Below are 17,601 nucleotides of genomic sequence, written 5' to 3'. Positions count from 1 at the left end.
GATCCCACCGCATTGACGGCATCAGCCAAACTCTCCCACTCATATTTTTTTCCTTTTGTTATTAATTCCGGAGGACAAAGTTCCAAACTTTTTTTTTTTTCGTTTCTACCTCCGATAGTAGCACCTCCAATTCACTTTCTGTAAAGTTTAATTTCTTGCCGTCATTTTCTTACTGTTTTCTTTTGCCAAAGTGGACTCATTACCATATTTAAATTAGTTTAATTAAGGGAGGAGACTGGGTGGGACGTTGTGCTCGTGCATGTGCGCTCAAATTTACGTTAATTGGGATGTACAAAGAGAATATGCGTGGGATCCTTCGTACGCAGAGATTCATACATCTGGATTTTTTTGTGCGTACGCACATTTACAGCTTTGTCCGTACGCAATGTTTTAGTATGAATTCAACGCAAGTCTTTGTACATGAGGCCCCTGGTAACTATGTTTTTTTTCGCGGCGCTAAGATCGAATCCTCCATAGCTTCATCAGTGTTTCAGGAGTTTTAGTGTTCCATAGTGTTCTACTTGAATAATACCACAAGTATCTCGTGTCCTGTTTGCGCTCCTTTTTAAACAGCTCATGTGACTGTGACGTTGTGGGAAGGGAGGGAGGGAGGGATTCCCACGTGATGTCATTTTTTACTCACACCCTTAAATCAAAATTGACCTCTCAGCTTTGAGAGGGGTGTGTTAGGGTGTGTGGTCTCTTCGAGCCGTTGTATCGGTTTTCTTTGGTCATTTAAGTTCGGCCACCGAGATGATAGGATGTGTTTTCTATTTGGGAGCTCGAAGGGGTGGGGGTATTTTCCCATGGTGACATCTGTTGTGGGTGGGATAGGGGCGGAGTTTGGGTCTGTCTCTCTGGAAGGGTCACAGAGCTTCATTTCTGATTGGGCTCCGGAGTGAGAGGACGCTGTCCACTCTGCTCCACTACAACGAAACACTTATATATCTTTTAAGCTCTGAGTCCTTTAATGAATGGTATGTAAAAACGTAACACTTTTTAAATTAGTTTGTGTTTCATGTAAAAGTTTTACAAAATACTATGTGAAAGTTAAATGCTTACAAGTCAACATTTTAAGAATTATCTTTTTGTAAATTAAAACGTGATATCAGTATAGCATTACCGAATTCAGGGGTGTTTAGCTTCAATAGTTATCAACCACCTGCTGATTTTAATTTTTTTCTTCAAATAAAAGTAATTTCCTGATAAATCATTGTACACATACATGTGTTTTGTTGTATGCACAGATTTTGAGGGTCGCTTATAGAAAGATGTGCCCTTGTGTTTGTTTCGCGGTATTTTTAAAAACATAGCCTAGCTAGATCTACATAGATGTTTTACACGATAAGATATGTCAGAGAACCGTGTGCGGCATTCTATATCCGCATAAAGGGTTCAAATGTAAAATATACATTTTAGCGCTATTTAAAAACTAAGACGGTAGCCTATAATAATATAATGTAAATGTCTCACGTCAAGATGATGGTTTAAACCATAATTTTATCAAATCAAGTCAATTCATGTGAATACTGTCGTATATGAACAAAGAGAAGACCTAGAGTTCACTAACATTAGGCCTACAGCTAACCCAGCTAGCAAAAAGTCGTCTATTAGACGTTGAATAGACGTAAATCTTCAACGTCTAATTACGGTCCGCTGAAGGTTGAAAATGAAAATTGAAAAGACGTCAAATTTGTCCGACTTTTCAACGTTGAAAACAGGTCAATCTTCAACGTCTAATTACGGTCCACTGAAGGTTGAAAATGAAAATTGAAAAGACGTCAAATTTGTCCGACTTTTCAACATTGAAAACAGGTCAATGTTCAACGTTTACTCGATGCCTATTGACAATTGTCAATTCTCAAGTCCCAACACATTACAGATTTACATTTGGCAGACGCTTTTATCCAAAGCAACTTACATTGCATTCAAGATACACATTTTGTCAGTTCTTGCTTTCCCTGGGAAATGAACCCATGACCTTGGCGTTGCTAGCGCCAACACTCTACTGTTTGAGCTACAGGAAAGCTACATTAACATGCCATTAACCTGACATTAACATGCCAATTAACATTTTACATTTAAACAAATAAGAGCGAATAGCTTTATTATACTTAAAACAGCACATTTTAAATAAAATATAGTGCAATAAAACACAGATTTCACATTCCAAAAGCACATTCCAAGAGTCAACACAAAACACAACTCAGAAAATTTACAATACAAATGTTCACACTTTGCGACCTCCACCTCCAACTCTCCCGGGAGCATGTTTAAGTTTCTCAGCCATAGCAGCCCTGATTTCAACTTCTGTGGCAGTTTTACTCCACTTCACTTTAATGGTCCATTACTGCCGCCAGCTGGGGTGTGGTAATTCTTTCCAAGTATGAATCCTCATTGCACGTACAGTTTCAATGTATTTTTTTATAACTTTGACGGAATATGTAAAACTCTTTAAATTTATTTGAGATAATAATGCACATGGTTTGGTAATTTGTTTTCTCCGTTGTTTTAGCATGTAGGCCTATAACAGACTATCCTAGCTGTCTTAGATCAGTTGATAACACGTAGTCAAACAGTCCGGCCGAAACTACTTAGTTGAAATCACGTCGTAAACCAGTCCAAGGCGGACCGACTTATTTTCAACCTTATTTCAACGTTGAAAGACGGTAATTGTTTTAGTCAAACAGTCCGGCCGAAACTACTTAGTTGAAATCACGTCGTAAACCAGTCCAAGGCGGACCGACTTATTTTCAACCATATTTCAACGTTGAAAGACGGTAATTGTTTACTGGGAACTGTAGGAAACAGATACGCCTCAGGTAATATGAAATGTAAGTTGGTCAGAAGAAAAAAGGATCAGTAATACATTCAAAAAGTCTAAGTGAATACAATGTTTTGTCACAAACACATCTAAAGCATTTTTTACTCGTATGAGGAAACCTCTCGCAACATTACTAATCAATTAACCACAGAAATATTGCATGTCATCAGACTGTTTTAAAGAAATTAAAGCATGAATAAAGATGAATCTTTATTTAAAGAATATAGAATTCTGATTAGCAACACACTGATGTATAAATGTTCAAAGTCGTTTGTGTCTTTGGTAATTTACTTCCAATCCATAGCCTACTTTGAAGCATCTTGATTTTAGGTCTGTAAAAATAGAGAATAAAAAAGAAATAACTATATGACTAACTGAAAAAACTAAGGACACAAAATTGTAGATTTAGTTTACCCTGTTTTAATACCAGTTTTTGTAAAGCAAGAGTTGTATTAATGTTTTTAAAAATAGTTTGAGACATTTTAACTACTGTTGCATGATATGTTAATGCATACACATTGTAGCGGTCACTTGGAGGATTTACGGCAATTTGAGGTAGAATGACAACTGCTCATGTACGTAGAGGGTATGTCCGTATGAGATGCGTGAGCTGTGCAGAAGAGATATAACGCTATACCGACTTTTGGTCTCTTCCTATTATTCGCCTTTGTGAACAGAGTTGGATGTTTATTTGTGTACTTGTATACGAATAAAACCCCACGCATGTTGACGACAGACGGCTCGTGCACCTAGAGTTATTATGTTTAATCATTTACCAACATTTAAATCTGTAGCTACCTCTGCACACGTGAATTCTGATGCGCTCGCGTTGGGGAGAGTGTTAGGTGGGCGGAGACTCGCTTCACAGGCCAGTCTATTTCTCATTCGTGTTGTGCTTTCGGAGCGCAAAGAGATATTTTAGCTAAAAACTAAACAAAACTTAGCAGCAAATCGTATTGTTAAAAAGTTTTACTTAAAAACGTTGTTTGATATATATTAAATGCTCACGTTTGAAACATTGCTTAAAAAACATAATTTTAAAATTTTCTGGTATTTAAAAGTCGTTCGTGAAAGACATTCTATAACTTGTTTTAAATGATTTAACGTTGACTTTTTAGTTTTTAACAGGTTTTAAAATCTGTATGTGAAGGAAAACATTCTAACTTGTTTTACATTTTTCTGATAGGCTACGTTTTAAATACCACACCTTTGTATTTTAACGGTTTGTACCATTTTAAAAAGTTGTATGTGAAAGTGTTACATGTCTGTGAAAAAAACTGTTTGCCTATCGCTTACGTTTCACGGTTTTAAAGTTTAAAGCACAGTTTTGAACAGATTCATTATTTTTTACTCCAAAACGCATTCTTAAACAATGATCAGATTTCTCCATTGGGAGATGTGGATTATCCTATCGAAGAGAGAATAAATCAGTAAGTTAGTGAATATTTGTTAACTTCACTAAAAGTCCAAAATGAACTAAAACATGAGTTTTTATTTTTTTATAAATGTTATTTAGTGTAATTATAAACAAATCTAGTGTAAGGCTCGGCTTCACACATGATCTATACTCATTCATGTTTCTAGCGTCGATGAGTGATGTATAATACGGAACTTAAAACTAAACGTTAGTAGCATATTGTATTTTAGTTGATGTTGTTTTGAACACTTTTTTAAATCTGTATGTGAAGGACCACATTCTAACTTTTTTCAGATAACGTTGTAAAATGTACGAATACTAAACCAATGCATTTTAACTTTATACAGTGTTTTTAAAAAGTTTTAAATATATATGGAAAACAAAACTTTTGTTTAATTAAAAACAACTCGCTGATCTGTTACCCAATAGGCCTACATTGCTTCACTTTTTAAAAAGTTTAAAGCACGTTGTTTTTAACGTTTTAACAGACAAGTGAAAACTATATATCACAGAATCTTCCGGCTCGTGAAGAAATTGTGTTAAGCATGGCCCGTGCGTTCCTCGTTTTTTTCGTGGAGCTAAAGTCAAATCTTCCATAGCTTCAGCAATGTTTCTCTCTGGAGTTTTCGGAGGGGCAGCCATTGCCATTGTAGATTATCTTGTAAGATCACAGGTAGTATTTCACTGTAAGTTTGCGCTCCTTTTTAAACATCTCATGTGACTGTGACGTTGTGGGGAGGGAGGGAGGGAGGGAGGAATTCCCACGTGACGTCATTTTTTACACACACCCTTAAATCAAAATTGACCTCTCAGCTTTGAGAGGGGTGTGTTAGGGGGTGTGGTCTCTTCGAGCCGTTGCATCGGTTTTCTTTGGTCATTTAAGTTCGGCCACCAAGATGACCGGATGTGTTTTCAATTTGGGAGCTTGAAGGGAGTGTGGGAGATTCCCACGATGACATCTGTTGTGGGTGGGATAGGGGCGGAGTTTGGGTCTGTCTCTCTGGAAGGGTCAGAGAGCTTCATTTCTGACTGGGCTCCGGAGTGAGAGGACGCTGTCCACTCTGCTCCACTACAACAAAACACTTTTGTATCTTTTAAACTCTGACTCCTTTAACAATTGGTATGTAAAAACGTAACACTTTTTAACAGTGTTTGTGTTTTATGTAAAAAGTTTTACAAAATACTGTGTGAAAGTTAAATGCTTACAAGTCAACATTTTAAAAATTATCTTTTTGTCAATGTTGTTTTAATGTTTTAACATCTCATTTTTTAATAACTATTTTTAGAGAAAAAATGCAATTTCAACTCATTTCATTAATGTTTTAATGTTTTTTAACCTTAAAAGTTTAACGTTTAAAGTGATGAATGTACATCTGTCTTCTTTAATAAAAAACACTGATCTCACACTCTTGACTATGTTTTTATTTCTTAAAAAAGTTTTAAATATACACTGTTTAGAACTACTGAGCGTGGGAAATTTCTCACGCTTCAGATGTTCAACCCATAAGGAGGTGTGGCGTAAGTCCGATTTTCCCACGGTGTGTACGTACAGCCCATAAGTGGGAGGAGCTAGCGTGGGAAATTCCCACGGTCAAAGGGGGCGGGGCTTAGAGGGTCATAAAGCAATAAACCTGTCAAAAGTTTGATTGAAAGGACCCTCCATTCTCTCTGCTGTGTTCACAGAGCAAAAAATAATAATTGTGAATCAAAAAATTAAAAGCGCATTCTTAAGAATAAGAATAACATTTATCAAAAATAAAATACACTACTTAATGATCGAGTAACACTAATAGCGAGATATTAGCGAGATATTGCACAACAAAAAGATTCACGATTCGAGATGTTACTCGATCTTAGTGCTGCATTTGATACTATTGATTGACCACAACGTTCTTTTAAATAGACTCGAAAATTATTTTGACATTAGCATGGTTTAAATCATACTTATCTGACCGTTATCAGTTTGTAGCAGTAAATGAAGAGATGTCTCATCGATCAAAAGTTCAGTATGGCGTACCACAAGGCTCAGTACTAGGACCGCTGCTGTTCACTCTGTACATGCTACCATTAGGAGATATCATTAGGAAGCATGGCATTAGTTTTCACTGTTATGCTGATGATACTCAGCTCTATATTTCGTCATGCCCTGACGAAACTTACCAATTCACAAAATTAACGGAATGCATAGCTGATATAAAAGATTGGATGACTAGTAATTTCTTACTACTTAATTCTGATAAAACAGAGATTCTAATTATTGAACAAAAAACTTCCTCACATAATAATCTAGAATACTGTCTAACACTTGATGGCTGCTCTGTCAAGTCTTCGTCATCGGTTAGGAACCTGGGTGTGCTCTTTGATACCAATCTTTCATTTGAAAGTCACGTGTCTAGTATCTGTAAAACCGCATTTTTCCATCTAAAAAATATATCTAAATTACGTCATGCTCTCATTGACTAATGCGGAACAATTAGTTAATGCGTTCATGACATCAAGGCTAGATTATTGTAATGCTATTATGGGTGGTTGCCCTGCACGCGTAGCCTAATAAACAAACTACAGCTGGTCCAAAACGCAGGGATAATTTTTGATAAATCAGGAATGGCTCACATTACTAGACCAGCTGGCCCACTTTACCTGAAAAGAAATTTGTCTTGAGTGCATGATCTCAAAATGTTTATTGCTATATCTTGAAAATAACGCATATCAACTGTTCAAATTTAATTACAGTTTTGTTTTATTCGGTTTGGTACTATTTTCACAAGTAAGGTGTACATTTGCAAACTTCAAAAATCAAAAGTGCACTTTTTCAAACATTTCATGTTTTCAATTGTGTTTGTACAATACTCAATCACAAAGTATCCTTTTCACTAGCCTACACAAAATATTTCACTACACTAAATTTCATCTAGTCTATTTAAATGTTTCATTCAGAATAGCTGCCTTTCATAATGCTATTACTATCAAACTCTTTTTTCATTCGGTTTAATACTTTTGTCTATTATTTAATCCAACTGATCTTAATGGTTAATCAATGAAAGGATGAGAGGAGCAAAATGAGGAAAATAGATTTGGTACATCTATAGATTTCTATATACAGATTCTATAGATATAGTTTCTACTTTGTTTGCAATTTCTGACACAGATACCAAATGTAATGAATTCTTTTTACATTATAAGTGATTTTTCTTAGATCATAACCACTATGTTCAAAGTGTGGTCTGTGTGTCCTGGTAAACTTTACATTATGGGGACAAAATGTCTCTGCAAAAATGGCAATATCCGAAATCCTTGTCCTTGTGGGGACATATACTATAGGTCCATAAGGAAAACTGCTTTGAAATCATACTACAGTAAGTGGTTTGTTGAAAAGTCAAAATACAGAATGTTTTCTGTGATGAGTATATTTAAGGGTAGGGGATAGAATAGGCCAATACAGTTTGTCCAGAATAAAAATCGTGTGTACGTACATGTACGTACGTACGTACATGTTTTTCTATCCCGGTGGGGACTTCAGCCTGAATGCACACAGACTCATGGTGACTCGTGTCACAGTGGGGACCCGCGATTAATGCCCCGCAAACTTGTACAATTTGGTCAATTATTGCCTCTGCTCTGTTTTCTCTCTCATCCTCTTCACCAGGCGAAGAGAAAGTGGGCCATCCAGAATGTGGTGTACTGGTTCTTCAAGGCACCTACATGTATCACTCTCTCTCTGCAGAGAACATATTTATCTGTTATTACACCTCCATTTTTACTTAAGATCCAATAAAAATATAAAAAGTAACATAATACCTAATGTCTGATTCCTAAAGCATTCATGAAATGGAGAACTGACTACTGTAGTACTGACTCGATAATACTTACCACTGTGAATTCTGATGTTTGACGTGACATGAGAATTTTCCACATTTTGTGCTGACAACTGTTTTTGCCCCAGTGTTAAAGATCTCGTGATAAGCTGTGCACCCAGAATGGTGAAGTCGTCTTTTAGAGTGAACCCTCTGTCGCCAAAACAGAAATGAAAAAATATAACTTAAGATAAAGACACTACACAAATATATTACATCAAAACATATGGGAATACACATTAATTCAGAAATAGGGTTCTAGCACAGTTTAACCAAAGTAATGAACAACTAGTCTTCAGTTGAAAACTTGCACAGGACCCTTGACTTGACAAACTGCACCAGATACTGATGCAAAAATGTCAAACCATGACAGGCCTGTCATGACTCTGCATTTAGTGTCATTTCCTTTCACGCTGTCTGACGAAAACGTGACTTTCTTCAACTGCCTGATCGCTTCATCTTTGATTCCATTGATTCCATTCCCGAATTGGAACTAAAATGCAGGACTTCTGCAATAACATATGGATAAAGTAATTTACCCGTTATGAAGTGCCGACCACACACATACACGTGACGAGATGTAGGATCCCACAACCATCCTGAGGAATCCTGCCGCCCGATAGGTAGCATGCAGCCACTTTGTTCTTCTTCCTGGCTCCGTTTGTTTATTCAGCAGTATATAAAACTTCAGATTGTTTTTTTATTTTCATTTTTTTTATTATTAGAGGTGCAGAATGCCACACAGCAACTTTTCGGCATTACACCAAGCAAAAATCAATCGTAATTATTACTAATAGTAAAGATCAGGTCTAATAGTCCTAACCAGGTCTACGGCGAGCAACCGAACACCTCCAACCCATATTACTCCGTGACGTGTCAATGGTCGCTTGGGCTAGGTGGTATTTATCATAGACATAATAAACACATAGACGCCCTATTGGCCGCTGGACCGTACGTCAACTTCGTCGTTGTATTGCGGAGGGCAACTTTCCGATATCTCTCATAACAAGAATTGAGAAAAATGCCTGAAATACAAATCACCGCACAATTGAAAACAGGTCTCGGGGAATTACTTTTCACAAGTAAGACTGAACATTTGTGGTTTCTGGTTGTATTTGGTCATTATATAATTAGTAATAGTAACGTTAGTTGGCCAGTCAGACTAAAATAGCAATGTCGCTAGTTAACTTAGCTGTGAAAATTGAGACATGAGTTGACATGATTTATATTATAGTTTTAACTTATATTATATTTTATATTATAAAGAAAATTTCCTGAAAATCTAAATATTCATCTATGTTTTCTTAAAACCGACTTTTATGACAAGTACTTGTTTCGGGTAGGCGACTGACATATTGTGAATCTTACTGTAACGTTAGTTAACAGTTAGTTAGTTAGATACTTGGCTAGCTCACTTTTCCCAAAGACAAAGAGTTGAGGAGACAGTGGAAAGTAGCTATACAAAGGCAAGGTTTTTCCGCAAGTGATTCCTCTGTGTTATGCAGTGAGCACTTAAAGTCGGAGGACTTTGACAGGACAGGTCAGACTGTCAGGATTAGGGATGGAGCTAAACCATCAGTCTTCAGTTTCCCGACTCATCTACAAAGAGTAGGTTTTTCATCACTAGATTATAAGGATTTAATAGCTTGCCATTAAATGGTTATTTGTTTATATTTTTATTTCCTTTTTAGCCCGTTGCAACCATCAGGGCTACACAAGCCTCAAGGAAAGCTGAGGAAAGCTTGTTAGTGTACTGTTCTCAGCATTTCCAAGAGACTGATCCTCCTCTGCCTAATGCTGAGTATTTGTTCTAGTTAAACCCAGAACAGCTGTGAGCATTATGGCCTTGTTCATATTCAAACCTCTCTGTCTCTCACCGAAAATGAAATTTTGATGAAAACAAATAAAAAAATTGTCATAATTTACTGACATCACATCACATTTTCAATCAGACAGCCACACCAGGTATATAACAAAAGAACAAGTTTGTGTGAATTATAAAACAATACATACATAACAGTACACTTTGTATACCTGTCATGTATGTGTATGTATAAGTATGTCTGTGTTTGTGTGTCAGTCAGGAAAGCATATTCAACACCAGCATGTTTAAGAATGCAAGCCAGCATTCTTTTAACATTGTACTAGCTATTCACCAACCAGCTGAGACTGTGTGTCAGGTGATATAAACTTTACTCAGAACATTTTCATCCTTCTTTCTACTAGGACCACACCTATGCATTGCCTGCATCTCCCACTGGTTTAAAGACCAGACTCTGTGAAGCCTTGGCTAGAGAGGAGAGTCTGGAGCGAGAGAAGAGGAATGTGAAGGACCAAGAACGGAGGGCAAAGAGCCACTGTACATGATCTTCTGGAGGATCTGAAGGGGAAGAACCTCATAAATGAAGACTTGAAAGAGAGGCTCAATTTCTACTCTGGTAAAAAAAAAAAAAAACTTTGAACTTTATGCATATCTTATGTGTACACTTTCCCGTTGTTATTATTATTATTTCCATTATTACTGCAAGAACACGTATTAGTCTGTTATAACTGAATTTCAGATCTTCGGATAGACCTCTTGCCAAAACAGGGCCACGAGTACACAAAAGAGCAGAGGGAGTTTGCCCTCACTCTTCACTTACATGGCCCAAAAGCCTATAACTATTTGATATTGTTGTGAACTTAGAATCGAAAGACCAGGAGACTTGGTTGTTTCTTCAGAAGGATTCTTTATTGAGAACACGAGCTGTCGGTAGCTGCAGTCACCAAGTCTGAATCAGTGAGATGTTCTCTTACAGTTTAGGGCAGGAACCAAAACTTTGTGATGAGACAGGTTTCGGAACCTGTTTGGGACTGAGAGTGCTGCCCACCCTAATTCACTCAGCATATCCATTCAAATGCTGAGACCTGAGAACAGGACTGACAGGACTCTCTTGCTAAAACACAAACTCCAACAGTTTCAGTAAATCAGGACTGACCAGAGTCTTTTGCTAAAAAAACTCTGATAATAATAATTTATACCTAACCTTAACATGCTAAATTCAATGTAAACCTAAATTAAACATTTTAATAAATTTGGAATCCCACATTTGCCCCTTTGAGAGTCTTAAAAAAAAGAAACTCTCACAAAATACAAATTTAGACACTTAAAAGTTAATTCTTGTAACTTGTGTAAATTACAGACACATATCAAGTTCAGTCTTGTAACTTGTGTAAGTTACAGGCACAAAGCAATGATCTGTGTTGTTCATCTGTAATTGCATGCTGACACAGAAACAAAACATGCAATTAGGGTCCGTGAAATTCGTACGTGTAATATTATTTTATGGTTGGACCAGTAATTTTCTCGTGAGAGGTGTGAGTCATTTGTTGAATGAAACACTTGATACTGTGGAAGCATATGTAGAACGCCAGTAGGAGAAATAACAGCAGCATTGCTATTTCTTTAATCCACAGCCAGGGTTTACCAATCAAGTTTCCGAACCATGAAGAATTGTCTTCAGTCATCTGGTGTAATTTTGTTGAAAGATCAAGAATGTCTTGTTGGATTTTGTTCAAGTTCTCTGTTGGATCCATTAACCGGGTGCAGCACTCAGGTACACCATACGATGGGATTAATGTTCCAAGAGTTCTTGGCCACCACGTTTGAACACAAGTGAGTCCTGGAATGCAGCCATCTTTGTTGATAGAAGGAGCTGAATTTTGTAGCTGTGGAGATCTTGTGGTGGAGTGTGTATTTTTTTTCTGATAGCTGGTAGAACATAAACCAGGGTGCACCTGCCGTTGAATTGGCTGGGTAGGATGCTGTAGACAGAGATAGGGTGTGCCACCCATGGGATTCCGGCTCCTACTGAAGGTGCATGTGGCATGCAAACGTTTTTTCCAGCAAACAAGGACATATTCATCAGCTCTAAGAAGATGTTGTTTCTGGGGTCCACACTTTGTGCGATGTCCATGATGGTTAGTAGTAGTACGACAATCTTGATCATGATGAGGGATGACTGAAGTTCCCGTAGGTGAGTCTGCGTTGTGTATTTTTTTTCTTCTGTGTTGGTTGTAGTCTCTGCAGTTGGTCTAGTTGTTTTCTGGAGGTTGGGTCTTCATATGCGGGTGTGTAGGTCAGTGCATATGGTTAAAAACAAACAAACAAAGAACAACTGCAACAGACCAGTATTCATTGTAAAGACTACAAACATTAGGGTTGTATAGATTTTTAGAGTCTGCTGTTGTTGTTTCATTCTTTCCCTATTTCTTAATTTATTTGACACCTATGGACCAGTGAGGTAAGGATGGACTAAATCGGGAAAGGCCTATGAGGTAGTGTCTTCACCCTGGGTTCACCCCCGAACGCCTGTTGCGTTCAGTTCTTCCCAGGGCACCTCACTTGTCCGTGTCCTATTCTGTCCCTGTGTTGTGTACACACTGTACAGTGTGTGAGAAAATTGGCACATTTCCATTCTCCAGTGAAACATCAGTCCTAATAAACATCATTAACAGAGGATGGTGTCTGATTGTAATGTTCTGCAGTATAACATTTAAGGCTGTGAGTATACTGAATGTCCCCGAAACAAAGGCTGTGACAGTCAATAAATCTGTCATCTTTGTTGTAAGTTACTGGGGAGATTAAGCAATCACAGCCTAAATGGTTAGCACCGTATGAAGTTGCCCCACGAGTTTAACGAGGAGGGGAGGGGCTGCTTCAGAAGATCAAGCAGGCTAAGCAGAAGCTGATTAACCTTGTTAACTTCTTTAAAGTTCTTTTTGTTTTTCCTACATTCTTTTCCAAAATGTCCGTGCTTGCCACAGTAAGAACAATTGGCTTCTCTAGGACTTTTGCGTTTCTTTGGCTTCTCTGAGTTGACCTTAACAGAAACTGCTGCAATTCTTACTCTCTCTTTGACATTAGAATCTCTTTCCCAAATAGCTAAACTTTCTAGGTTACTTCTGAGAGTTCTTTTAGCCCACGTAATATCTAGGAATGGCAAGGCTGTTCTGTACTCAGCTACAAGACCATCTGCCCAAATTCGGATTAGAGCTCCTTTGTCAGCTAACACACTTTCGGAATCATCCACTATTCCACTGTACGTTACAGCTACCTGACAGAACCTCTCTGTGTACTCACAAACAGTTTCACCCTTCTTCTGTACACAATTGGTAATTTTCAACCAATCGATTTTGGGTCCTAAGATATTCTTTAGGATTTTCAAAACACCTTCTCTCAAATCACCTTTACTGGCATGTTGTAGTTCGGATGTAACAGCAGACTCAAAATTGTTGAATTCAGATTCAGTTAGAATTTGTGACATCAGCTGTGTGACTTCCGGCAACGACATGTCATAAAGACGCATTTTACTGATCAATGCTTTTCTAAATTCAGAAAAACTTGTGCGTGCTGAGGGTAGGCTCTGGGATAGTCTCTCTACATCTTTAGGTCCTAGCGCTTTGACAACAGTTTGTATTTGGACAACAGAAGAGTTGAGAGGAACACATTCAGTTCCATCAATTCCCTGAGACCTTCTCCTAGCGCCCCATACCTTTACTGAGTCTACATTGACATTGTCCTCTATTCTATCGAAAGACTGTAAATCAGGATAGCTTTCATCTGACTGTTGTTCTTCTAAATCACATTTGGTTGAGGCTTTGTTATGGCCCACCTTTTTCTTGAGACAGGACACGTGAGTCTGCAATTGTTTGTTCTGATCTTTCAACTTAGTAATACACTGAGCTTGTTCTTGTGCAATGGATAAGCTAAATGTGACAACAGATAATGTCTTTAACATTTTTCTTCCTGATACATGCACCCAACACTTTCTTGCAATCTTCAATTGACCATACTTTGTCTGCATCAATGTCAAATTTCCTTGTTAAATTCAATCTGACTTTCTCAGTCATGATGGAGTCCATGTGTTCTGATAACAAACACTTGAATTCTTTATCTAACCATAAAGGTGTAGCTAATCCAGTTTTCTCATTTGTTGGAATCAGTCTAGCATTCCTTCTAACCATTTTGTGAATTTCTTTGTTACCACACAATCAAAAACATTAAAACTTCTCTCTACTGTCTACAATAGAGGGTACACTTGTTAACACAGCTTAACTATTGTTAACTTTCCAAATACCAACACTTCACACTTAACCTCCCTGCCTACAAAAAAAACAGAGGATAAACCAAAATATTAGCAATTTACGCTAAAATCTTCCCTGCCTACAAAAACAGAGGATCAACCGAAATAACTAGCACGTAAAGCTAATATATCGAGGATATCTTTCATCTCTAAAAAAAATTTTTTTTAGAGGATAACTTAGTTAACAAAACCCTGCAGCTGTCTGTTAACTATTCTCTGAAAAAACACATGTACTGGTCTGTAGCGGTTCTTTGAATGGAGTGAAACTCACCAACCCTTGGTTGTAAAGGAAGATTCTGGAACTCAGTTAGGCTTTGAGATCTTTGAGCTTGAAGTTTCAATCTGGAGGAAGTTGGAAAAATTCAGTCTGGTAATCTTTGTTTAGCTGGAAGTTTCGCTCTGGATTCCAAAAGATGCAGTCTGGAAAGCAGATATTTTGTTGAGCTTGCTGTTTCAATCTGGATTCAGGTCTTTGAGCTTGAAGTTCTTTGAGTTTCCTTTTTCTCCATCCGGGTCACGGCACCAAGTTGTTGTGAACTTAGAATCGAAAGACCAGGAGACTTGGTTGTTTCTTCAGCAGGAGTCTTTATTGAGAACACGAGCTGTCGGTAGCTGCAGTCACCAAGTCTGAATCAGTGAGATGTTCTCTTACAGTTTATATACATTTAGGGGCAGGAACCAAAACTTTGTGATGAGACAGGTTTCGGAACCTGTTTGGGACTGAGAGTGCTGCCCACCCTAATTCACTCAGCATATCCATTCAAATGCTGAGACCTGAGAACAGGACTGACAGGACTCTCTTGCTAAAACACAAACTCCAAGAGTTTCAGTAAATCAGGACTGACCAGAGTCTTTTGCTAAAAAACTCTGATAATAATAATTTATACCTAACCTTAACATGCTAAATTCAATGTAAACCTAAATTAAACATTTTAATACATTTGGAATCCCACATTATAGTCTCTCCATCTCCACCTCCCACATCCACATACATTACAGAGGTATTCTTCATTTAATTTGATTTGAATTTGATTGCACAACTGATTTTGTGCACAAAGATTGCACATTGAATTTGATTGCACAAAATGGTTTAATACATTAATTAACTACTTTTCATTTTACAAAGGTGGATGAGTTCTGTAGATTCCAAACCTGGCCTCAACATGATGATGTTGGACATGTTGAAAAGACGACAAGAGGAATACCCAGCTAAATATGGATGTGTGACTCTCATTTTGGATGCCATTGATATAAAAAAAAACATGTTCAGTACAATCCTCATGCGCAGAAAATGTCTGGATTTGTGGATATGGGGGATGGTATGAACGAAACTGATGTTGCCACCGAAGCTCTTGTTGTTATGGTGGTTGGCCTACAAGGCCATTCACTGTAAAAAGTGAATAGTTGGATCAACTTAAAAAAATGACTTCAATTGGTAACACCTAAAGAAATGAAGTTTTCTCAACTTAAATTATCATGTTTTATCATGAAAAACGTGATAATTTAAGTTGAGAAAACTTACTTTCTTTAGGTGTTACCAATTGAAGTAATTTTTTTAAGTTGATCCAACTGTTCACTTTTTACAGTGTTGGAAGACTCCAGTTGCCTACTACCTGACCAACTCTCTGCCACCAGATACACAGGTCTTAATTGTGCATGCCTTGGAGGAACTGCATGAGCGTGGAATAAGAGTGGTGTGTGTCACAATGGACATGCCTCTAATATTCATCCAGTGACTGGTGAGAAGGTGTTTGTGATGATGGATGCTTGCCACATGTTGAAGCTGGCTCGAAATATGTTGCAGGCTTACAGTCCAAAAACCAGCAGCACTGGTCAGATCAACTGGACATTCATTGTTCATCTAAATGATGTTCAAGTCAAAGATGGAGTGCATGCAGCCAACAAGGTAACAGGCAAGCATGTGTGTTTTGACAACCAGAAGATGAAGGTGTCTTTGGCTGCACAGACACTAAGTTGCTCAGTCGCTGTAGCTCTGCGCACATTGAGAGACCTTGGCTATTCACAGTTTAAACACTGTGAAGCAACGGCTGAATTCATTGAGGTAATCCTATGCAAAAATGTTGATGAATCAAATGCTTTCTCTTAATGCAAACATTTGCTTTTAGATGATTGACAGGCTATTTGACATAATGAACAGCCGCAATCCATGTGCCAGAGGGTTCAAAAGTCCGCTGGGTTCATGGAATTGCAGAGATAGAGTAGAGTTCTTGTTGAGAGCCAGGGAATATTGGATCAGTTTGGTGATGAAAGATGGCACAACCCTTCATCAATCAAAGAGGTTATTTAAAATTGTCAAGCTTCTGTTCACGTAAAGAGTTCACAAGTTCATGACATAATAAGTTCATGACATAATAAGTTCATTTCAATCAGCATAGCACTCCACCATACCTTGCAACATCTGGAATCACCAAACACCTACACACGCAGCCTGTTAATAGACTTTAGTTCCGCCTTTAACACTATTAACCCATTTAAACTCTTTACCACACTCTTGGACATGAACATTCACCCAGCCATATGCCACTAGATAAGGAGCTTCCTGTGGAATAGATCACAGAGGGTGAAGGTTAATTACATAACCTCACACCCTCTCACCCTCAGTACAGGAGCTCATCAGGGCTGTGTTCTCTCCCCTTGGCTCTTTTCCCTTTATACAGCATACTTTACATCCATGGACACTTCAGTGAAAACAATAAAGTATGCGGACAACACAACCATTGTAGGCCTCATCTCAGACAATGATGAAACACAGTACCGCATGGTAGTGGACCAAGCTGTAAATTGGTGTTCGAACAATGACCACCAGCTCAACACAGCCAAAACCCAGGAACTCATTATTGACTTTAGACGTAGGCCATTTCCCAAAACACCCATACAAATAAATGGCAATCCAATCACCATCACTTACTCCTTTAAATTCCTAGGAACACACATTAGCAACAACCTGAAGTGGACAACTAACACTAAACACATCATTGCAAAAGCTCAACAAAGATTTTACTTCCTCAGGCAGCTTAAAAAATACCGGATCAAACATCAGCTCCTTGTTCTATTCTATTCCGCTATCATCAAGTCCACCATTACATCATCAATCACAGTATGTTATGGTAGCACAGACAGCCAAACAAGAAAAAACTACAACAGACTGTCAACAAAGCATCCAAGATCATAGGGAAACCACTGCCCTCAGCTGATTCCCTCTATACACATCAGACTGTAAAGCAAGCAAAGAAAATCATCTCCGACCCCACATCCTGCACACCACCTCTTTCAGCTCCTTCCCTCAGGGAGGCGCTACAGGTCACTCTCTACCAAGACCAAACATTTCACAAACAGCTTTTTCCCCATAGCCATCAGGAC

The sequence above is a fragment of the Scardinius erythrophthalmus genome, assembly GCF_964197995.2.
Source record: "Scardinius erythrophthalmus genome assembly, chromosome: 22".
Lineage (NCBI taxonomy): Eukaryota > Metazoa > Chordata > Actinopteri > Cypriniformes > Leuciscidae > Scardinius > Scardinius erythrophthalmus.
The sequence above is the reverse complement of the archived record's forward strand: the minus strand, read 5'-3'. Positions refer to the sequence as shown.